Source organism: Lissotriton helveticus, chromosome 9, assembly GCF_964261635.1.
Source record: "Lissotriton helveticus chromosome 9, aLisHel1.1, whole genome shotgun sequence".
Lineage (NCBI taxonomy): Eukaryota > Metazoa > Chordata > Amphibia > Caudata > Salamandridae > Lissotriton > Lissotriton helveticus.
Window position 1 is genome coordinate 568,699,161 of NC_136070.1, and position 25,635 is coordinate 568,724,795.

Sequence of the window (25,635 nt, forward strand, 5' to 3'; positions counted from 1 at the left end):
CGTCTAAGATGTGTGCGCAACAGACGACCGATCTAACTTGGCACCCCTTATTGTTTAATTGAAAGCCGGGATGGGGTGCTTTAAAAAACAAAGACAATGTTTTCAAAAGTGAATACGGCGACCCCCATTGTTTAAGTGAGAGCACGGGTGAGATTAAGTTGCACATGTGCTGTGAGCCATGGATGGGAGAGGGGGGGGTGACAATGGCACATGAAGGAAGTGTCCACAATGGCGTCGCTCTGTGTTAGTAAAAAGCATTGTGGGAGAGCGTGTTTTGCCTGCAACGGCAGGCAGGACAAAGCAGTTTAAGAAAATAGTGCTCAGAGGCTGTAGTTAAAGCCTACTGAGTAATAACACAAGTAAAACAGCCAGTCTTTATGTGAGGTTACAAGAAGGGACAATGTGGTACTAAGGGAGGTTACAAGAAGGGACAATGTGGTACTAAGGGGGACTACTAAGTATATTGACCAATGAAAAGCCACCATTTACAAAGGCCAGTGACAGGAGACAATTAACAAGATGGGCAGAAAGTGGGCGGAGCTTCAAGTCCATACCTGAATACAGCATGTCTTGAAGAGAAAGTGCAAGCGATGCCTAGGCGAGACTTAACAAAAAAAATAGATAAGCGTGTTTTAGTTAGAAAGGTAAAAATAACTACAAACCTTAAACACAAACCGAGGAACATTAAAAAAATTGTTCACACAAAATAATATAAATAACCAAAAGAGTAAGACCGCAAGAGGGGCAGGCTCCATGGGAGGGAACCAAGCACCAAAAGAAGTGACTAACAAAACTATAAAAGCACACATTTACAAATGGCACTAACAGGAACAAATTAACAGTGATGGGCGTGCTGGAAGCCCACAGAGTAAACACAGCATGTCTCAAAGAGACAGCACATACACTGCCTAGGTAGCACATAATAAGGATGAGGTCAAACAAAAGATTTAAAGCAGAGGAAGCCAGAAAAGTACAGAGAGATTAGGCCAATTCCATCTGCCATGCCCCATCCACCCCAGCATCCCCTACCCCTGCCATAGCCCCCCACCCGCTGCAAAGACCCTTCAAACCTAGTTCACACAAGGCCTTTCCTTTTCACATGTTGTACAATAATGAAAGAATGAATCACATCTCAACTGAAACCGTGTTACCAAATTTTCTGGTTCCAATATTAAAATATACCTTTTACTTTCCCTTCTACACAAAGAAGGATTTCAAGGTGTGTGGCTTATGTAGTTGGTTGGTAGATAAGAAAAAAATGTGCGAGGGAGAGGCCCCAGACCTCTAGGAATTCAGATTGTGTGTTTCTGACCTGGTGTGTTAGTTTTTTCATTGTGTATACTTCCTATGCTTTAAGCACCCACTGACTGTTTTCCATTTGGAAACATTTCTTCCAGAACTGGGTGAGCAAAGCTTTAGCTGTAACTAGCATCAAGTGTATATTTTTCTGACCCACTATTGCTGCTACTGTCTGGGGGGAAGAGACGCGGTTACTTTAGTTAGAACTGTCTCAAGAGCAGCCAGGGTTATATTTAACTTACCAAAGTACATCTCGCCAGCCCAAATAAGGTTAGAATTCGGCATGCAAAGTCAAGAAATAGAATAGCCCGCAAAGGAGCCTATGCTAAGAGCTGGTATAGGATTTAAAAAAAGCTGAAACGGGCACACTGAACTCCCATTTATGGAATGAAATACGCCTAAAGAGGGAGTGTGCAGCAAGGGCCTATTTGACAACAACAATAGATCGTCTGGTACTTCGAGGTACTTTGGGCAGCCTCAGGGACCTACCATTGTTTTAAACAAATTGTAAACAAGACAGTGAAAAGGCTATCACTAGTAGAAGATAAGGCGATACTCACAGAAAGAGCCCAGGGATGGTTTGTTGTCACAGCTACGACAAGTCCTCTCCACAACCAGACTTAGGCGTGGGTTTTAATAGGAAGAAGAAAGAAAAATACCTTCACTCCCAATTGGGTATTTTACCATCTTTACTGCATCTTCCCCCGTGGAAATGACCCCCGGGTCGGCCAATGTGCCACCTATGTGAGGATGCCAATGAAAGTGTATTAAACCTATTATGTATCTGCAGAAATTTACAGGTCAAACGGCGACAGTTAGTGAAACCGCTCTTTGCAAGTAAGGGGATAAGAACCTGCAGACAAGCTGTGAAGGCATGTTTCGGAGGTGGAGATGCACAGCTAGCGTGTCGCTTTGTTCAATTCATGGAAGCAGCAGGGGCAAAAGCTCTGTCGTCAAGCGACAGGATCGCTTTATCTCTGCATCCCACTGCCTCTTAAAGTGTTTCATTAAAGCGAAAATGACATTTTCTGGCTACTCAACACCCGGACGATACATGCTCAAGCAGGACAGCGAACAGCAATTTACCATCGTTGCTGTTACAAACCATCAGATCATGGAACAGTCTCTCTCCCATTGAGAACTGAGCCTTGTTTTTTAATTCATGGTCCGTGCAAACAATTACTGACAACTGCTCTACACATGTTAAGACAACTCAGGAAAGTTTTTATATGTTTTATTTAAAAAAAATGTAGAATATGAACTCTGCTGCTATGCTGCTTTTTATATGAAAATTGTAAAGGTTTTAATTAACCAAACAATAAAATATTACTTACTTACTTATTGCTGCTACTGGAATATCAACCATAGCTGGTACTATATTCATAGATTGGTGGCATCAGTGAACTCCCAAATTATCCCAGCACATCTTTCCATTCTTTTTGGGCTCTGCACAACTCTAAAACATGGTGACATGTCCCAGTTTCAGCACAGTCTCACAGCTAGACTCTCGATCAGACCGCTCACATTTTTTATGTATGTCAGGGGTCATAATGCTACCTATGTAGTTTTATAAAGGCTGTGTTGATAACCCCTGTGGGATGTGCTTAACTATATTTATTCCATAACTCATCTGGGGAGAGTCCTACCCCTTACTCGTCTGAATTTAGGTGGGGTTCAGTGGAAATAGTTATGATGTCCTTGTATCCAGCTGGTTTATTATCCAAAGAGATGACAAACACTTCTTCAATAGTTGTCAGTGGTTTCCAAAGTTTTTGCCTCGTTTGCTATTTACAAGCTACATTTTCACCCTTAAAAACAGAAAGTTTCACATTCAAGAGAACCCCAAATCCGTCTTAAGTATGTGTTTCTACACAACAACCCAACCAAAACTAACTTACTTTCTTGAACCTTCCATCTTATCATTCCTAGTAAAGCAAAGGCTCTTAGCTATAAAAGCTAAGCAGAGGACGCCATAGCAAGTTCAGTGGTGATGGCCACGTGGACAACCCAGCATTGGCTGGTTTGTCAGTTCACAAATTCCAAAGTACTGTTACATTTGGGTGTTGATGCATCTTCTCCAGAATAGTTTTTAAAGGGGACCAATCAAAGTATCAGATATAAAGGGGTGCAGTTGACAGTTTTCCATATATTTCTACTGATGACCATTTCTATCTTGAAGATAATCTCTTTGAAACAGCAGTTATGTGGTCTTGAAATGCACCTCAAAATTAGGGAAAGAAATCCTCCTTCCTCATGTGGAATAGATTAGGTCTTCTTAGATAGCCTAACTATTTTCTCGTCTGATATAGAGACCATGATTTATTTAGAGTATGTGACCGCACAAAAGCATAATTAATGCACCCATAAAATTATGGTCTTGAGAGTAAACGGTATACGTTTTCTTTAAAGTTTGGCGTTACCTCTAAACATCTACGAGTTGTCTCTAGATTAATTCATCAAAGCCCATCCACACTCTACTTTTGACTTCTAGGCATCTATCACCCATTTCATCTAGCCAACAAAGGTACAGCAATTGACCATGTTATTGTCACAAGTCCCAATGTATTTACCTCCCTAAAATTCTTCCAATCTCAACAACATCTTTTCCCAGAATTTAACTTGGTTTTGGTTTGGCCAATAGACACAAGACAGTTTGCAGGTTTAAATCAGGAAGAACCATTCACGGGGAAATAACAGTCCCTCCCTACACTTCACTGCCATCAGCTCAAGCCGTTTGTCAGATCCGAGCAGGATCTCTGCACTACCCTTCTTTTTATGGTAGCAGACTACCGAGTTTTATTCCCTCCACATAACATTAAATTCCTTATTTTAAAAATGTCTTTCTTCAGTAAGGAAGATTTACAAATCTTGCTTTGAAAACCCATTTTCAGGCTGAACCTCTATGTGGAGGATTCAAGGCCTTTGATATTCTGGGTGCCCCATTTGGTCACATCTCATATGAATCAACACAGATCGCCCCCTTCAACCAACCGTGGCAGCCTCTACATGGATAACCTTACGCCAAAGCTGAGGTTGGGCCCACGGCATGTATGCTCACTCTGGGACCACCATCCCACCCTCCAGAAAAAAAGAAAATGTGTAATATTTGAAAAAGATAAATTAAGATCAATGTATTGTATCACAACATTATTTGTTGAAGGAAAGTTATGCTGCCTTACTCAGTGATATGACATTTGATATAAAAATAATGGAAACTTTCATAGAAACTTGCAGTAGAAGGGATGTTATGGTCCTGATATCAAGTAACTAAATTTCATGAGGTATAGGTGAGCATTGCCTACTACTGATTGTGTATGGTGGCTGAATATATAACAAATCACCTCATGAGGTGAATCGACATTGCCTTTGGTGAAGCCCAGTGTGCTGTAGGTGTTTGTTCTGGCCTTAGTCTGATCCTCCACTCCAATCCTGTATGTCCCCGATCTCATTTAAGCTTCAAAGATGAAACTGATGACATATTTGATATGTAAGTTTACGAACTGTGCATTGGGGGCAAGTGGGTTATGGTTGCTTTTCTCACCATAAATGGTGACTTACAGTGTTTTTTAGGGTTTGTATAATACCATAACCTTCTTTCAACTGATTTTTATAGGGAAATGTAATTTCTTCTTTAAAATACCACACATTTGTTTTTCGAGAAACAAACCATAGCTTATTTTTAACAATGTTTTCACAGATTTTTGTAAAGCTTTTTTGTTAATATGCTAATACCCTGCACCCCCTGCCCTTGGCTGCAGATCCCATGGTACATTACCTTCATTCATGTGTTGCAGTCTTCGACAAATACTATGGCTTTCATCCCCAACCGCTAACAACTTTATTGTAAGCAAGTGCCTCCTTTTGACATGGTCACCCCCATTTTTTTGTTGGATATTTGATGCAACTTTGACTGAAGGGCACTGGGTTCCTACTAACCAGTTCCCCAGTGCCAGTGTTCTTTCCCAAAAGCAAGGTAACTGTGCAATTGTTCCACAGTTGACAAGAACCTGAGTGCCCCTGTAAGTTTCTGGTAAATAGTACCCCTGGTACTTAGGGCATGGGTACTAATGAGGCCCCTAAAGGTTGCAGCATGCATTATGCCACCCTTAAGGACCCAACACCAAAGTCATGCAGACTGCCTTTGCAGGCTGCATGCAATGGTGCAGACAAATGTGAAAACACAACGTGGCACACACCTTGTTTGCCATGTTCCCAGACACTGCATGAAATATATGGCCTTACAGCCCTAAAGCAGGGTGCATTATATTACCTGTGAGGAAATTTCTACGTGAGCAGATATGCCCCTGTGCTGTTATGTCAAATTAAAAGATAGTGCAAGTGAACATGGAAGCCCTCATGAGTACATGTACTGGCCACTGGTCATTACGGGTTTCCCAGCTACATGATAGCTTCACTGAAACCGATGGTGTTTGGTATCAAACACATTGTCTTAATAGATACATACTGATGCCAGTAGTGGATTTATTAAAACATGCACCCAGAGAGCCCCTTAGAGGTGCCACCTGAAAACCTACCAACATCTAGTGTACTGGCTGACTGGTGCAGACTAGCCTGCCACCACAGATATGTTTCTGACCCACTGCAGGTGAGAGCCCACGCTCTCTGAGGTCAGAAGTAATGCCTGCTATGACTGGAGGGGTTGCCACCATCTCCAAGCAGGATGGCTAAGTAATCAGCATATCAGGGCAGGAGGCTTAAAAAGGCCTCTGCCACCTTTGATTTGCGAACCTGGCTTCCCCCAGACATGGAAACTGCCACACCCGCACAGGGCCCATTTGGCACCAGGACAGGCGGGGAAATTAGCTAGTCAGGAGGAGTTTTCCCTATAGGGCCAGTGAAGTGAACATGAAGAATACAATTCCACCATCATGGTTTTTGGTGACATTAAATAATCTGGGTCATGGTTATGCCCACTTCCCACAGGAAGTGGTCATATAGGTGGTGTAGGCACCCCAAAAGGTAAGTGGCTCATTGGCTACTACCTAACACTTCCCTAAATTAATTATTTAAGTGGCACCTCTGACACCTGGAACTCAGATTTGATGGACACAAGAAGAATGAGGAAAGCAAGAGCTGAGGACCAGCTGCAGACTTTTTGGTACCAAACCCTGCCAGCCTTCACCTGCCGATCAATGGTGGCAAACTGACTCATCCTGCAGCTGTGCACCTCCCAAGAACCCCGGTGGACTGCCAGACATTCCACAAATTGCCAGCAAATGTCCCTTGGAGTAGAGAAGCTATTCCCCTGCAGCTTGCAGGCACCAAACAGCAAAATCCGGTTCACTGTTCTGCCACTCCCCGGTCTCCCTAACATAGCAGCCACCCAGGAAATGGTAGTCATGCTACAGAAGATCAGATCAGTCTCCCCATTAATTGAGAAGATGCCAGGACCAACCAGAGCCACAGAGCACCAACGGGAGCCGCAATACCAGTGGTACTGACCCCTTGCAACAACCAAAGCCTATTTAAGTTCAAAATGGACTCCAAGACCGAGCAGCCATCGAGGGACATCAGCACCATAGAGACCCACTTTCAGAGTGCTCAGCTGTCCTGTTTTTGTCCCCTCAATCCGCAAGACTGACAACCGAGAGTGCAAGCCGACCTAACCACTCTGCACCAGTGTGCCCTAGCCTGGTTCGCCAAGTACTGACTGTGCTTCCTTGCTCCCTGGGACGTTACGAACCAAGCCTCCCATTGGGAGCTCCTGGACTTGTCCCTAAGTCCCCCTCTGAAGCGTGTTTCTAGATGGCACCTCTCCTTTGGTGTAACGCACAAACCTACCAACCTGACCAGCCCGTACACACATGGCTGCTCCAGAGCAGGTAAAGATTAACTGCTGATTGTTCTTTGGAACGTGGACCCCTACCACCTTAAGTCCTGAAGGGGACCCCCAGAAACCTTTTGCAATTAACTATGCAGTATATGCCTTTTTCCCCAATACAAAAGCATTGCCACATAAACACGCATTTAAGTGAACGATTTAATTACCTGTAAAAATCTATATCTCGAAGAGTACTTACTTGACCCCGAAGTTCTTGGTGCTGAAATTTATATAAAAATATGTGTTGTTTTTCTCAATTGTTCTTGGATTTATTTCTAAGTGTGTGTCTCATTTATTGGCTCTGTGAGTACAACAAATGCTTAGCACTACCCACACTACCACAAAGAGCGCATTTGGGTGTGTTACTTGTTCCTCTGTAAACCAATAAGGGTTGCCTGGACTCTCTGCACAGTGTACCTTTTTTTGGTCCACAATATAGAGAGCCAGCTTCCTACATTGGTGGTTCAGCGGTGGGATGCATTTGTTGATACTGCTTCGTCAATAAAGACCCCATGAAGTAAAGCCACAATTGTGTACTAAGAAGAAAAGGGGGGGGGGGCTAGGAGCTCATTGTGGTCCAGTACCCGTGCTCCCTGTGTTAATCTAAATTCAAACAAAGGGTAACTGTTCCAAAATTGGGCGCAGTGGTCACCCACAAGAAGGAGAAAAAGGGGAAAGAAGTGGAAAGCAAGAGCCTAGGTCTATATGCCGCAAACTAGAAACTAGCTAAGGGATATCAGGGTGAATTAGGTTCCCCTGCCAGGTTAAAAAACCTATAGGTCGTGTGTTACTGATGGGGCGTAATAGGCCTCAGTAATTTTCTGCCGACATATTTAGCGCCGCCTGAGTGGTCAGAACAATCCCTGGCGCTTCTACAGGACCAATGAAGTGAGTAAAAAGTGAGTAAAAGTGAGTGGGTCTAGAACCCTAGTAAGCAGGAACTGTCCCACCTTGTGTACAACTACAAGGTGGCTACAGCTCTATTGAGTGGCCACTTCTGTTGCAACCTTGTCTAAGTTTGTTGGTTGCTCCATAGGCTACCACGTGTAGTCGCCCGCACCTTAACGGGAGTTGCCGCCGGGTGCACTGCCTGCCAGCACCTACCCCATACACGCCTTCCTGCATATTCACTGAGACGGCGTGAAACATGTCGACCGAAAGTTACTGAGGCTCATTACGCCCACTCACCCTTCTCCTAGAACCCTTTATCTCACACCCTCACTCATCATACGGCAGTACCAATTTCCGCCAAAGTGACCAGTAGGGCATTGCAACGCCGGCCCGATTAGGAGCAATACCCAGTGATGAAGCATGACATCCCTCGGGATGTCTGAGGGCATCAAGAGACAAGACTGGCGCTTGCCTCTAGTTTGTGGAGTTTAGACATAGGCTCTTGCTTTCTACTTCTTTCCCCTTTTTCCCCTTTTTCTCCTTCTTGTGGGTGACCATTGCAACCAATTTTGGAACAGTTACCCTTTGTTTGAATTGAGTAAAGCCACAATTGACATTAGCTTAAACAATATTTTTTGCATTTTTTTGTTTTTCTTTCCAAATTTTTACATTTGAACTGTCAGGGCCTTCGTTACGTCTCCCAGTCCAATTTGATTTAGACTTTAAAAAAAATTGTACTAGTCAGTAAGGCCTTGAAATTTCTGTTCGAATTAAAAAAAAAAATTCTGATAAGCTCCCAACTGTTTTTAAAACGTCAGATACAAAGAGTACAAACCAGGAGCTCAACCTGGCCCTGTACAAAAACCTTAAGCTAGGCCAACTTAAGAACCTCTGTAACCTTGTGACATTGCTATTGGACCTAAACCCACTAGGGCACATCTCCAGGAGTTGCTTGCCAAACACGATAGAGCCCTGGCAATGGGAGAAAGCCCTACCGGGGATTGAGCTGTCAGTGAAGATGATGATTCCTCAGATACCCCTACTGATAGTACCCCTACTGGGAGTACTTCTAACAGTACCCCAGAAGAAGTAGAAGATAAAGATTTTGATCTTTAAAAACTAGCAAGAAGAGTAGCCCTTGAGGCCAAAATCTTGGCCATTGAAAAAGAAAGGGCTTAGTAGGGCCTAGGAACCATCTCTGGTGGCAGCAAAATCCTAAATGGGGGGAAAGATGAGGCTTTTGACTCTAAAATCCCAAAGGGATTATCCCAAAGTATGTAGAAGGTGATGATATAACCAAATGGTTTATAGCCTTAGAGAGGGCTTGTAAGATTAAGAAACTCAGCCAGAAGTATTTGGGACTCTCTACTGCGGGAGCTGATCTCAGGCAAGGGCAGGGATAGACCCCTGACACTTAATGAGGCAGGCATGTGCTCAGTCCTATGACCTAATGAAGGGAACCCTGACTGAGGGCTTTGGCATCACCACTGAGGAGTATAAAATTAAGTTCAGGGAGACTCAGAAACCTTGAGTCAGCCCTCGGTTGATTTTGTGAACTTTTCAGTCAAAACACTAGGGGCCCGATGTAGGTAATTCTTATTTACCACTTCTTAAATACCGAATTTTACCGATTCGGTATTTAAGAAGTGGTAAATATGAAGGGGGGAGATGTAGGTATGTCCAGATGTGTAAATACCGAATCTTTAAGATTCGGTATTTACCGAATCTGGAAATACCGATTCTGTATTTCCTATTGATTCCTATGGGCTGTGAAGCCCATAGGAATCAATGGGCAATACCGATTCTGTAATTACAGAATCGGTAAATACCGATTTGCACAAGGGTGCAGGGGGTGTCACTTTGACACCCTCTGGCACCCCCAAAACAGGCTCGGGTGCCATGTGGCAGGCATACATGCCCTAAGGGCAGGTCTGCCTGTCACATGGCATAGGTGTGCATGCACACATGTGCATGCACAGCGGAATCGGTATTTTACCATCAAATTGGATTTGATGGTAAAATACCGATTCTGTAAGGCCTCTGGGACTCTGAAGAGTCCCACCTACATCTCGGTGCCTCAGAATCGGTAAATTTACCGATTTTTTATTTTACCGAATCGGTAAAATTACCGAATCGGTAATTTTACCGAATCGTTAAAATAATGCCCCCTACATACCTGTCACCCATATACCGGTCAGTAACGGCCGAAAATACCGATTTTCGGCCGTTACCGACCGACCTACATCTGGCCCTTGGTGGTTGGTTGGAGGGACATCAGGTGCAGGGTTATGACGGGCTTTATAATTTAATTATGAAAGAGCATCTGTTGAGTAACTGTACTTCTGAAAATACTTGGTGGACCTAGGTTTGATTTCTCCCCAGGTGTTGGGAAAGAACGAAAACCATTAGGTCAAGACTTGGGTGTCTGAAAAGTCTCATGGAGTGTGTGACCAAAAGAGAGGGGTTGCTAATCTCCCACCCCCACTTGGGTAAGATGCAGGACAGTCTGAAGAAAAAGATAAAGCCTCTTCTAAGGGACCACAAAACCTGTTTAGGAGGGTGGGCATTTAGACACTTCACAATCCAAGGGTGGGTACCAGGTTAAGAACTGGGATCCCAAGCTTGGTGTTTTAATTGTACAGCCAATGGACACTGAACTGGGGACTCTTCCGGTCCCAAAAAGGCTTCCTCTGGGGTGGTGAGTGTCCAGATAGGATCCTTGGTGTGCCCTGACCAGGTCAGAGAGAACACTGAAGCTACCTCAATATCAGAGGGTGGAGTGGATGTAGCTGCCCTGGCTGTCTGGCCAATAATCTGGATAAATACTGTCAACAGCCACATATTAATGGGGTTAGAGTGGAAACACTGAGGGGTAGAGGTGCAAGTGTCACTACGGTGAATGAGAAACTGATAACACAAGAGCAGTATTTGACTGGAGAGACCTATCCAGTCAAGTCAAGTCAAACCACTTTATTCGATTAATTAAAATCATAAAAGTATGCTATACATATACAAAACATTAAAAATATTTTTAAAAATATGTTATACAATTTAAAACACAGTACAAAGGACATTAAAAAATCGTTAACAAACATTTCCATTTTAAAGCCAGTAAACAGTATACCTAGACTTATATTAAGAGAATTAACTTTCCTGTGCAGCATCCTGTCTAACCCTTCTGCTTCTAACAGACGCAGCAAGGAAGCTAGCAACACTAAACATGGTTTTGGGGGTTTCCAACAGTTGTAAAAACAGTAAAGTAGGTTTACACTGAATAAAATTCATCTTTTTCAATAATGGGAAAATATACCTTTTCCTAGCCTCGCGGTACAAAGGACAAAAAAACATAAAATGCAAGGTGTCTTGGGGAGAGAAATCATCACATTTGCACGGAGCAGCGTCCTCGAGCCTACTCCAGCCCTGCAAATCCCATAATACCATATGTATTTGGTTGCACCGAAATTTTGTCAATAGCCATCTATGAAAAGAGTTAGTCACAATGGACAAATAAGGAGGCATCGCTAATGACAAAATAACCAGGAGGTGGCCCCTGACCGATGGTTTACATAATTCTACTGCTTTCCGCTCTACCTCGCTTAGCTTAGTAAAATTAGTTTTTACCCACGCTAAATCAGCCTTACATAAAGATTCTGGATTGGAAAAAATCTGAGGGCGCCCCATATTCACAGCTGACGTTTTTATATAGGACAACCACTGGATTTCCTTCATGTTATCTAAATTAATACAGTCCTTTAGGATCTTGTGGTTTAGGGAAAGATTCGAATTCAACCAAAGTTTGATCCATAACAGGATAGGGGCTATTTTAATTATATCTGATATATATCCTATCCCCAACTCAAGATGGACAGAGTGGGTAGCTGTGGATTGTGGAAGGCCTAGAAGGGACCGTAAAAATGTGTTTTCTTTTGTTTGAATGGGGTCGGGTTTGGTAAACCCCCATATTGCTGCCCCATACCTTGCAATTGAGATGGTCTTGGCTTTATAAATTGCCAGGATCGCCTCATAGGGTTTCCCCCCCAATCTTTTAGCGAATCCTAACACTGCAGCAGAAGAACTTCTCACTGCGTTTACCTTTATTGAAAGCTGTGGGGACCATGTTCCCCTATCATCAAAAACTACTCCCAAATAGGTAAATACTTTCACTCTGGTGATTACTTCACTACCACAGTAAAAGGTCTTGACATTGTTTTTTGAAACACCTAACGACATGATATGCGATTTGCCATTATTTACCACCAGATCCAGGCTTTTCATAAAAACCCCAAAAGAGTCCAACAATCTTTGTAGGCCCAGCGGAGTCCTTGCTAATAAGACAGCATCGTCGGCATAGAGGAGCACCGGGATCGGTGTTCCTCCCATGCGCGGGATGTCAAGGGTGGCTGTTAACAAATTTGCCTCCAACAAGTTCACATACAGCGTAAACAACATGGGGGCCAGGATACATCCCTGACGCACCCCTCTGCCGGACCTTGACGTACATTTCCCCTCGTTCGTCATCCTAATTGAGGCATTTAGGTCTTTATGCAGCTCAGCCAAAAAATACACAAGTGGCCGATCAAGGCCCATCTCCAGGAGCATTGTCCACAGCCTTGATCTATTGACTAGATCAAAGGCCGTGGACAGGTCCATAAAGCCCAGGAAAATAGAGCCCCTTGCCGCCTTCGTGTATTTAGCTATAATTAGGTGTAAGTTCAGACATTGGTCCTCCGTGCTCCTCCCAGCTCTAAAGCCATACTGGGCGTCGGACAGTATATTGTTCTCCGAAGCCCAACCTGTTATCTTTGCTAGAATGACCTTCCCTAAGATTTTAATGGAGGAGTCTAGCAAAGATATAGGCCTATAGCATCTAGGGTCTCCCCTTTGACCCTTCTTAAACACAGGAATTATTATCGAACGAGACCATGACTTAGGGAATCCTACACTGGCCGAGGTATTGAAGACATTGGTCAAAATATTTGCCCAGTACGTAGGGTTTGCCTTGTACATATCTGAGGGTACCCCATCCGGGCCTGGAGCCTTTCGCCCTGCTGTGCCCTCAATTGCTTTGACAACTTCAGCTATGTTAAACCTTACTGGTATAACGGGAGGTTCAGAGGCTGGGTCCACAAAAGTGTCCAGCTCTAGATGACTTCCATAGATTTTTTCAAAGTGGCTCAACCAGTCCTCCTCTGCAATATTTAGTTCCAAGACAGTATTTTGATTACAGGAAAACAAGGGGGTATTAATAATAGACCAAAACTTGGCACTATCTTTTAGGGTTGCTTTATCCATAAGCTCAGCCCATGCATCGTGTTTAATTTCGTTTTTCCGTGCCTGAACTACTCTTGAGTACTCTCTCCTAAGGTGGGCAACCAGAACTTTATTCCTGTGTTGATCGTGAAGAGCCTTTTTAAGAAGGTTATGGGCTTTAGTGCATTTATGGTCAAACCATCCCATAACCGGTTTATTTTTAGCTGCTCGGCAATTGGACGTAAGTTCTTTTGCCACTTGAGAGCAAATAACTTCATATGAGCCTATTACATCCCCCCCGTTAGAAAGAGGATCCACAGATATTTAGTTCCTGGGCAGCCTTAGCTGTAATGGTATTGAAAAAATCCTCAGGCACAACCTTACTCCAGTTTACCCTCCTCCCCTGATCTTTGGCTTTAACCTCAACTACAGCCTGTGGCGAAACAGTTTTATTTAATAGAGAAAAAACATTTACTAACTCAATCACCACAGGATTGTGGTCACTAAAAAAAGAAGGTATAGCATTATAAGAGATTACGTATTTTAAAAGTCCTGACGAGAGAAATATGTAGTCAATTATTGTTTCACAATCCCTACCTATATACGTGGCAACACGGGTACTTTTATCAAAAAACCCTGCTTCAAACAAATCATTATTAGACAAGAGTTTCTCCAGTGCTTCCCCCTTGTGATTATGCTCGAAGTGCTGCGGGGATGTGAAGTCTGGTCCATCTTTATCATTTAATTGACAGTTCTGACTACATAAATGCACATTAAAATCACCCAACAAAATATATTGGCAAAAAGTGGTTTGCTTGTCTTTATAGGTATTTAGAAAATCTGTCAACCAAACTAAATGCTTATTTGGGAAATCCCCTTGCTGCGAATTATAGCAGTTCACTAGAATTAATTTGGTATTATTAGCCAGGCTTAATTCCAGAATAAGAAAATTATGGGAGGGACAATCTACCCTTTTAACTCTCCCTCTTACATTCACAGAGACCAATAGCACGAGGCCCCCTCTATCTCTCCCTGCTGACGATCTCAACGCAGGGACAAAATGCGATGTAAAGCTATCCATCCAAAAATCACAGGCCTTGTCCCATGTCTCTTGGAGAGCAACAATATCATGTTGTTTAACAAAGTTTAACCAATTGCTATCATCTCTCTTGGAACGCAGCCCAGCAACGTTCTAACTTAACATCTTAACCTTTTCCCCCTCGGCATTGCACACAGTTGCGGGCTTACAGTATGTATTGTAAGAAATCAATGTAGTATGTTCAGGTACCGAGGGAACCAGATCTAGGGGGGTCTCATCTCCCGGACTCTCACCAACCTCCCGTCAATCGCACATCTCTAGTCCAGAGAGTGCATCAAATCTATTGTGTGTGACAATATTAGGCCCATATTTAAAATGATTCTCTCCACCAGATCCCTGCGATAAACATGGCGTCCGAGACTCGACAGGTGTATATGGTCTCAGTGTCGCCCTATGTGGGGGGGCTCTAGTTAGGTGATTATAGAAGAACCCAAGAGGGCGCACGCAAATACTATTGGCATCGTACGTCATAGAGGCTGCCCTTAACAAAACTGTAGCCACATGTTGTGGGTGTCTAAAATTTACAATTATGCAGTCCCCGCTACACGTCTTTCTAGAGGGGCCAATCCAGTTCGCCCTTCTAGTTGATATAATTTCAGAAGTAAATTTTATGGGGAAACCACACCTCATATTCAACCAACAACACAGTTTTATTTTTGAGGGAATCATGCGATTCCTCAGATGACTGGGCCGAGTGCAAATCAGGGGGTGGGACATTGGTTAAAACTGCTACGTAGGGGGCGCAATCCGGCGGAAGATTTATAAAGTTACTTCTCTTAACGGGATTGCTACTAGATGTACCATCAGGCCCTAAATTCGGTCGTGTAACTACGCTCACTACTGTAGTAGGAACCGGGGTAACTGGGTCAGTTCTAATTCTGTGCTGAGAGGATTGCTGCTGATTATCAGCCCTAACTTCCTGCTCTACCCCACCTGTACCCTTCCCAGTAGGTTTTGCACTATCAACCAAAGCTAATTGTTTGGCTATCAGCCCTCCTAGCCTCTTTACTTCGGCAGTGACACTGTCGAGTTTGCGCACTAGGGGTTGGACATACTCTTCTAGTTTTGCTTCAATCTTGGCTTCCAGAGAGCGAACTAGTAGGGCAAATTGGTCTGGGCTTAGATTAATATTAGCCACATTACTTTCTTCCTGTAATATAGTAGACTCATCAGTGGTGTGTTTAGCTGGTAAGGAGGTATCTACCCTTCTTTTTGTGTGCTTCCCCCCCTTTTGCTTTGTTGTTTCCTGCAGGTTCTAACAGGTCTAGTGATTGGCAGAGCCTCCTCATTGTCAACAATTGATGTATTTAAAATTTCTAAATGGGGCTCAGAGTGAACCTGGGCTTCCACCGTTGTGGCCACAGAAGTACCCATTTCAGGGGTGGCAACCTCTGGTGGATCCTCCAGAGGGGTCAGAGAATCATGAGCGGGGTCAAGTGGGCTCCCTCTACCTAGGGAGACCCTCCTATCATTATTAATTTTATTTACCATCTTTACCAGGTAGTTATCAATTGGGCCTACCCCCGATATAAATTTCTCATTCGTGGCTCTTGGCATAGTTTTTCCTAGTTCCTAGATTAATTCTACTTAGAGGAAGTAAAGCAGGGTATATGTCCTAAACAGTACAGCCAAAAAAACTAAATATTTAGGTTGTCAATCCACTCTACTGTATGACAACTTTACCAAATATCACTGTCCTAGGTCTCCAGAGGACACAACTCAATTTAGACAGAGTCTAGAGCCCTGCCCTGTCTCCTCCTGTCTATGACTGTCATAGACTGTCCCGCCCTTGTCCCGGGCTTCTCCCAGTCACTCCCGCGCGCGACTCGCGGGGCGAGAGGCGTTCCGGTGTTTTCAAGCGCCTCTGGGCGCGTCTGCGTCACCCTGTTGCGCCGGGGCAGCTGGGAGCTGTAGTTCTCCCTCTGCTGCGGTGGATCCGGCGTGTGCAGCAGAGTCCCACACTCCGCCCGTGCCGTTGCCCTCACGGCGGGATCTGGACAGCTGGATGGCCGTTGCCCTCACGGTGTAGGAGCGTGCAGGTACACTTAGAGTTTGTTCCCCACTGCGTGCTCGGCGCTCTGGTGTTTTCAAGCGCCTCCGGGCACGTCTGCGTCACCCTGTTGCGCCGGGGCAGCTGGCAGCTGTAGTTCTCCCTCAGCTGCGGTGGATCCGGCGTGTGCAGCAGAGTCCCACACTCCGCCCGTGCCGTTGCCCTCACGGCGGGATCTGGACAGCTGGATGGCCGTTGCCCTCACGGCGTAGAAGCGTGCAGGTACACTTAGAGTTTGTCCCCCCTACCTATCCAGTCATCAATGCTGATATCCGGACTAAGGTTCATCCTATGTTAATGGTGTCCTTAGAATGGGGAAGGGTTACTGGCCAAAAGAAGGTGGTCATGTCCTATGCAATTCCGGTAGAATGGCTGCTAGGGAATGATCTGGAGACCTCACATGAGCTGAGATAGAGCTCAAGTCCCATGCAGCCATTCAGGGAATACCTGATTGGGTGCGCATGAAAACCAGAGAACAAAGCAAAGCTCTAGGTGAAAAAAGAGGAGTTGGAGCCTGGAATAATGGCTCATCCTTCCAAGAGAAAAGGTAAGAAGTCTGGCAAAACTATTTCTGAACAGCCACGAGCCCAGGACCCTTATCCTCAGAAAAAAGACCTGTCAGCCCCAGAGGGGACCAAGCCCCAGGAACTTAGGCCTTACACGGCAGAGCTCCTAGGCCCAGGTGGGCCCTCTAGATAAGAGCTGTGCCAGGGACAGAGGACTTGCCCCACTCTTGAGAGCCTGAGACAGCAAGCTGCTGACCAGGAAAAGGGAGATGTCAGTGGCTCCCACAGAACCTATTGGGAGGAGGGACTCCTGTATACTGAGGCCAGAGACACCAAACCTGGTGTCACTAGTAAAGTGGTAGTGCCTCAGCAGTACAGAGAGTTCTTACCTTGACTAGCACGACATCCCCTTAGCTGGGCATCTTGACCAGACAAAAACCTGGAGTAGGTTAGTCAACCACTTCTACTAGCCCGTTATGTCGCAGAAGGAGAAAGGGGTTTGCAACTCCTGTGTTACCTGTCAAGCCTGTAGCAAGATAGGCAACTACCCAAAGGCCCCCTTAGTCCCCGTTACAGTGGTTGGGGTTCCCTTTGACAGGGTAGGGATTGACCTAGTCAGCCCCCTAGACCCTCGAACAGCATCGGTAAACATATATATATATATATATATATATATATCAAAATGAGCAAAAGCGCACCTGCGCTATCAGCAGTCACCCTCAATGCCTCTCGCCATCCAGCTATTAATGCCTCTCACAGCCTGGAATCCTCGTTGATCCTCAGCATTACTTCATGTGCCCGACGCGTTTCGAGGCTGGCCGCCTCTTCTTCATGGGGCTTTCAAACAAACAGGCAGCACACTCAGAATCAGTTTCCAACTTTATTTCATTGGAGGGTACCGCCCTAAGTGGGCGTGGCTTCATCGTTTTTGCCATCAAGCATGATGGTCGTAGTAGTCCCTTCTGAGAGTGAATTGTATACCTTAAGTAGGTTGCCTTGTTGATTTGAAAAATTTCACCAATGTCTTTATAACCCTTGAGTAGGGGGAAGAACTGCAGGATTTCAGCGCTGATATTGTCCCAGAGGCTTTGAACCATCAAAACGATGCACAGTGCAGCGCCATGGCACCTCCGCGCTGTGTAGCGTTTCACTGCAGCCGGAGGTGGTGCTCTGCTGCACGGCCAGGGGCAGCCGTGTAAAATATCAAAACGAGCAAAAGCGCACCTGCGCTATCAGCAGTCACCCTCAATGCCTCTCGCCATCCAGCTTTTAATGCCTCTCACAGCCTGGAATCCTCGTTGATCCTCAGCATTACTTCATGTGCCCGACGCGTTTCGAGGCTGGCCGCCTCTTCTTCATGGGGCTTTCAAACAAACAGGCAGCACACTCAGAATCAGTTTCCAACTTTATTTCATTGGAGGGTACCGCCCTAAGTGGGCGTGGCTTCATCGTTTTTGCCATCAAGCATGATGGTCGTAGTAGTCCCTTCTGAGAGTGAATTATATACCTTAAGTAGGTTGCCTTGTTGATTTGAAAAATTTCACCAATGTCTTTGTAACCCTTGAGTAGGGGGAAGAACTGCAGGATTTCAGCGCTGATATTGTCCCAGAGGCTTTGAACCATCAAAACGATGCACAGTGCAGCGCCATGGCCCCTCCGCGCTGTGTAGCGTTTCACTGCAGCCGGAGGTGGTGCTCTGCTGCACGGCCAGGGGCAGCCGTGTAAAATATCAAAACGAGCAATCAGCAGTCACCCTCAATGCCTCTCGCCATCCAGCTATTAATGCCTCTCACAGCCTGGAATCCTCGTTGATCCTCAGCATTACTTCATGTGCCCGACGTGTTTCGAGGCTGGCCGCCTCTTCTTCATGGGGCTTTCAAACAAACAGGCAGCACACTCAGAATCAGTTTCCAACTTTATTTCATTGGAGGGTACCGCCCTAAGTGGGCGTGGCTTCATCGTTTTTGCCATCAAGCATGATGGTCATAGTAGTCCCTTCTGAGAGTGAATTATATACCTTAAGTAGGTTGCCTTGTTGATTGTCCTCTGGGACAATATCAGCGCTGAAATCCTGCAGTTCTTCCCCCTACTCAAGGGTTATAAAGACATTGGTGAAATCTTTCAAATCAACAAGGCAACCTACTTAAGGTATATAATTCACTCTCAGAAGGGACTACTACGACCATCATGCTTGATGGCAAAAACGATGAAGCCACGCCCACTTAGGGCGGTACCCTCCAATGAAATAAAGTTGGAAACTGATTCTGAGTGTGCTGCCTGTTTGTTTGAAAGCCCCATGAAGAAGAGGCGGCCAGCCTCGAAACGCGTCGGGCACATGAAGTAATGCTGAGGATCAACGAGGATTCCAGGCTGTGAGAGGCATTAATAGCTGGATGGCGAGAGGCATTGAGGGTGACTGCTGATAGCGCAGGTGCGCTTTTGCTCGTTTTGATATTTTACACGGCTGCCCCTGGCCGTGCAGCAGAGCACCACCTCCGGCTGCAGTGAAACGCTACACAGCGCGGAGGGGCCATGGCGCTGCACTGTGCATCGTTTTGATGGTTCAAAGTCTCTGGGACAATATCAGCGCTGAAATCCTGCAGTTCTTCCCCCCACTCAAGGGTTATAAAGACATTGGTGAAATTTTTCAAATCAACAAGGCAACCTACATAAGGTATATAATTCACTCTCAGAAGGGACTACTACGACCATCATGCTTGATGGCAAAAACGATGAAGCCACGCCCACTTAGGGCGGTACCCTCCAATGAAATAAAGTTGGAAACTGATTCTGAGTGTGCTGCCTGTTTGTTTGAAAGCCCCATGAAGAAGAGGCAGCCAGCCTCGAAACGCGTCGGGCACATGAAGTAATGCTGAGGATCAACGAGGATTCCAGGCTGTGAGAGGCATTAATAGCTGGATGGCGAGAGGCATTGAGGGTGACTGCTGATAGCGCAGGTGCGCTTTTGCTCGTTTTGATATTTTACACGGCTGCCCCTGGCCGTGCAGCAGAGCACCACCTCCGGCTGCAGTGAAACGCTACACAGCGCGGAGGGGCCATGGCGCTGCACTGTGCATCGTTTTGATGGTTCAAAGCCTCTGGGACAATATCAGCGCTGAAATCCTGCAGTTCTTCCCCCTACTCAAGGGTTATAAAGACATTGGTGAAATTTTTCAAATCAACAAGGCAACCTACTTAAGGTATATAATTCACTCTCAGAAGGGACTACTACGACCATCATGCTTGATGGCAAAAACGATGAAGCCACGCCCACTTAGGGCGGTACCCTCCAATGAAATAAAGTTGGAAACTGATTCTGAGTGTGCTGCCTGTTTGTTTGAAAGCCCCATGAAGAAGAGGCGGCCAGCCTCGAAACGCGTCGGGCACATGAAGTAATGCTGAGGATCAACGAGGATTCCAGGCTGTGAGAGGCATTAATAGCTGGATGGCGAGAGGCATTGAGGGTGACTGCTGATAGCGCAGGTGCGCTTTTGCTCGTTTTGATATATATATATATATATATATCGGCAAACAACCGTATATATCGGCAAACCGTGAGCAAGGCCAGTGTTGGCTGAAACGCATTGGTGGGGTGAAGTCTTGATTAAAAAGGCCTTAAACATTTCCTGATTGTGCCGCCTCTTTTGTTTGCCAAAATTTTCCTGGGTCTGGATCCGACCCCTGGGTGGAGCACACACTGCTGAGCGCTCTCATGTGGCCTGAGGATCACTTTGTGTAATGATATATATATATATATATGTATATATGTATATATATATATATATATATATATATATATATATTACCTACTGGCGGTCGCCAGTAGGTATATATAGTTAGGATTTTTTCTCTATGGGATTTTTGAAAATTCTATGTCTAATAACTTTGGCGTTTGTGGACGGAATTGGCTGAAATTTTCAGGAAAATGGCACATTTTGTTTCTGAGCAGCCCTTGAAAATTGGGGGGGGGTTCGTCAAGGGGGGGCCGAGAAAAAAGGGGGGTCCCAAAACGTGTTTTTAACATTGAGTTTTCCATAGGGCGGTTGGCCTCACTTTTAACCCGAACGGCTGAATGGATTTGCACGAAACTTGGCAAAATTGTAGGGACTGGTAGCCCGATGTGCCTTTTGTAGGTCTCAATATATGTGCTACAGTGGATTTTGAGAAATTAACGTTTAAAAAAAGATATATATCTGTAACAGCGGACCGGGCAGCGCTCCAGTACGCGTACTTTTCGCGCAACGGAGCTTTGTGAAGCGAAGCTGATTGGTTCTCCGGCGTCTGTAAACATTCCAAACAGTCCGTAGCGGCCGCCATCTTGTCTCTCGGTAGGATCGAGAGACAAGAGGAGGCCAAAGCGAAGGGGCAAATGACCATAAGGGGGCATAGTAGATCCTCGCTGACCCCCTAGGTTTGATGTGGAGGTTTTAAAAGGGCCCCGCGGGGCAAAAAAAAAAAATTATAATAATAATCGAACGGCTGAATGGATTTGCACGAAACTTGGTAAAATATTAGGGACTGGTAGCCCGATGTGCCTTTGCTAGGTCTCAATATATGTGCTCCAGTGGATTTTGAGAAATTAACGTTCAAAAAAAGATATATATCTGTAACAGCGCTCCGCTTCGCGTAACGGAGGTTTGCGAAGCTGATTGGTCATTCTGTCACTGGGCTATAGTTGGGCTACATCTGGCTGATATTTGGGCTACATTTGTTTTTTTTGTCTCTGGCGGCCATCTTTGGGCTACATTGGGCTACATTGGGCTTCATTGGGCTTCATTGGGCTACATTGGGCTACATTTGGGCTCCAACATATATATAGGCCAATGTAGCCCAATATATATTTTTCAAAGTTAATTTTCGTAAAAACCACTGGAGCATATATCTTGAGACATAGCAAAGGCACATCGGGCTACCAGTCCCTACAATTTTGCCAAGTTTCGTGGAAATCCATTCAGCCGTTCGAGCTAAAAGTGAGTCCAACTGCCCTATGGAAATGAAGGAAATGAATGGGTAATTTGTAATTAGCAAATAGCTCATCGCAAACTAGGAATGGTAAAGAATCGCTATTTATTCCTTAAAGTTCGCTATTTAGGAAATGCAAAAAACTTTAATGATACATATGGCGGTTCATCTCTAACAAGATAAGAAGCATAGGGATAGATTTATGATGACTGGCGCATCACCAGGGATGTGTTAGTCATTCTGTGCCGCTGTTCCGTCACCTATGGTGTGCTGCATTTACAATGCGGCGCATCATGGGGCAAAAACAGCACAGATGCGTGATGTATCTGTGCCGTAAAGGTGGCGCATTGCTGGAGTTGTATCGCAAGTGTGATGAAGCTCCAGCAAGGGTCGGGGGTGCCCCTGTCGCAGGGTTTCTGTTCTCACACAGAACTGTGGACAGAGGATTGGAACCTCGGCGAATTAGGGTGTCCCAAAACTCACCTTAGTAATCAAAAACCCCTTAGCAAGCTAGGTACAGTGTCATATTGGATATAACAAACTCTCAATGTTTAGACAATCCAGAATATGAACTTATAGTACCTCAGGATACGTGGAACTCATGAACAGTCGGTCGTTATATATTTTTTAGAAACCAGAACATGGAGTTAAGAAGAACACATGTGTATTTGAAATGTTTATTTACTAATGCCGTCTTCTCAGGCGTAGTATCTTAGATAATACAAGTACACATATTATCAGTAGCAAAATTACCAGCATAGTTACTAGTACATAAAAAGCGAATGGTGACAGTATGTTAACATGCTGTAAATGAATAAGAGTTAGCAACACTTATAAGCAGCCACGGGCCGTGGAGGGAGTTACGGTGGGGCAGGGAGGCGGGGAGGGGGAGGGGCAGGGTGGAGAGGGCTCCACCCTGCCCCTCCCCCTCCCCGCCTCCCTGCCCCACCGTAACTCCCTCCACGGCCCGCGGCTGCTTATATCTCACCCTCCCTAATACACATATTATATTATTTGCTAAGAAGGTCTGTTTGTGTTGGTTTAGGGCGTGCCCATACTTTAGTGTCTTAGATTTGAAGGAATCACATCAGCATACACCAGCTCTCTCTTCATGTGAACCGCATCAACTGTTGTGTATGTGTGTTCGGCAAAGCAATATAAAACCCGCCTCATGCCCAGAATTGGCAGAAGCTGCACTTATGTTATGAGTATGAAGTCGTGGAGATCAGACCTCATAACAATTCTGTATCGTGTTGTTCTTGAAACTTCAGCACTCGCTGTACAGATATAGTTTAACAAGCAAAGCAGATAGTAGAGCAATAACATATTATTCTCATGTAAACCACGATGAACTACTAGGTTGAAAGCTAAAGCAACAACTAAGTGTCGTGTGCAGAAGTTGCAAAAAAGGAAAAATGGCGTTTAAACCGGTAATGAGCCCATGCTAACTTAACACGGTGTAAAGATATCCAGGACCTAGATGACACCTCCCCATGATCCGGAAACGAACTGAATAAGATAATAGAAGTGCCATCTCATGAGAGCAGATTGCAACTTTATATGTGGACGGTCCGCAAGGTAAAACATTAAAAACTAGGAAAATGTAATGCTAAAGAAAAATAAAACAGCCAAGTACTTTATCGAGTGTTAAGCCAATAGGCAAGCTAAATAATAAAAACTTGACAAATAAGTCAATGAATTGTCAATGAAATGCTAGTACTCAGCATATCAAACATGAAAAAGGTCTATGACATAACTGTGTATGCAAAATAAGCTGCAACAGCCTCCAATAGGAAGTCACCGTCTTCATCCGAAAAGAGTTCAGCCATCCAATTTAAAAGCGGAAAAGAACATACGTGCTCTCCCAGCACCGGATCCTCTATCACCATCAGAGGACAGCTCGGTGGGTTTTCAAGAAAGCTCTGTTCCAAGAAAGACTGTGTTGCCGCCAGTAAATTCCAGGGACCAATTAGTCCATGCATCAATGCCACAGCCATAATCCTTTCGCCAGGACAAACCAACTCGTGAGTAATGATAGGAGTCATCAGCTGATTAAAGTCGACGTCAGGAGAAACCGGTCCGCAGAGACACAAATCAATGGCCCAATCGAAATCACAGGTCAGGCAGTGAAATACAGGCTGGACACAGGTGAAGTAGGAGAATCGAAAAGATAATCCATATGCCGTGCTTAATATCGCCAACGGCATTGTGCCATAATATTCTAGCATGCGATTGCGGAACAGTGTCAGCAGCTGCAGGGCGGGAGCTTGCACAGGAGGGACATCCATATTTAAAAATGTAAAAAAGCACAAGAGCGTCCGCTGGTAATGCAAGTAAAAATGGGAATCCACGAAGCAGAGTGGAAAAAATAGAATGAAAGAAAGCAGGGATGACTCCAAAGATTTTCTCAAATGAAGTCACGAGACCACTGGTAACAACTTTAAAAAAGTGCGCCAGGGCCTTTGTGGAGGACGCGTTAAAGATAGTCCGAACCATCTTGCTGAAATGGAAAGGCAAATCTGTATTGAAAAGGGTCTGCACCTCTGTACGGGTGTTCGCTATGTGAAGCACGAAAGTTTCACGGGCCGAACTCAAGGCCACCTCTCTCTGAGACAAAAGAGCTCTTATTGTTGCCATGCCGTTGAAATGTGCTCCCAAGGTTGGTATTTGTGGCGAGATTGAAAACTCCCTATGTTCATGTGTGGGAGGAAATAGAACATTTCTGCAGCAAATAACCCGTTCACTTACTGTTACGATAAAAGGAATACTTTTAATTAACCCAGAACAATCTTCATTATTGAGCATCAAATAACTACCATTTTCCAACAACTTGAACGTGGGGATGATAGCAGGAACTGGCGTGCCTTGCAACACGCAAGCCATATTTGGTCGGTGTTTGTTGCATGAACCGTGTAACTGTATGTGCCTACACATTAGTGAATGATCTGGTGTCTCAGTGCATTCCTCTCCATTCAGATAAACTTCTTGATCATCTTTGAAACATCTGTATGTGTATGGAAGCGACCAGACCTCATGAAGAAAAGCACTACCTAAAGGTTCATAACAACCTATTGGTATATATTTCATACAATTTGAAAACTTATATAAAGCAAAAGGCAGCGTTATTAAACCGTGGATAAGGCACGTTGCCAAAAAACCCGCAATCCTCTGCTGATGATGTCACTGAGCATGTCATGAATGATGTAATATGTGACATCATCAGCAGTGGATTACGGGTAATAGTATCTCTAGTTTACTCCCATATAGCTGTCTTTCTTTTAACATAAGTGTCTGTTTCCTTCCCTTATACTTACTGTTCTTTTTTTAAAAAAAAATTTTTGGTTCACTTCCGGTTCGCGTACCGGCGAGCGAACTGGGAAGCGAACTACGAGAAATAGAGGTTGGCACAGTTCCAAATATTGTACCAATTTTTTAATAACGGGGAGGTAGTTCTGAAAAGAACTTTTTTTTTATTGTTTTTGTTGTTTTATATTTTTTTTATTATTTTTCTGAACTTTTTTTACTTTTTTTTAATTTTTCTGAACAGTTTTATATTTTTTTGGGTTTTTCTTGGAGGGGGCAATGAAAACGATTCATTGTAAAGGGCTCAACAGGAGCAACAAAATAAAAAAAAAGTATTTATTATTTGGGGCGTTTCGTACAAACTTGCATATGATTGTCAATAGCTCTGTTGATCAGAGTGATGCTACTTTCTCTGTAGCAAATGAATCCATTG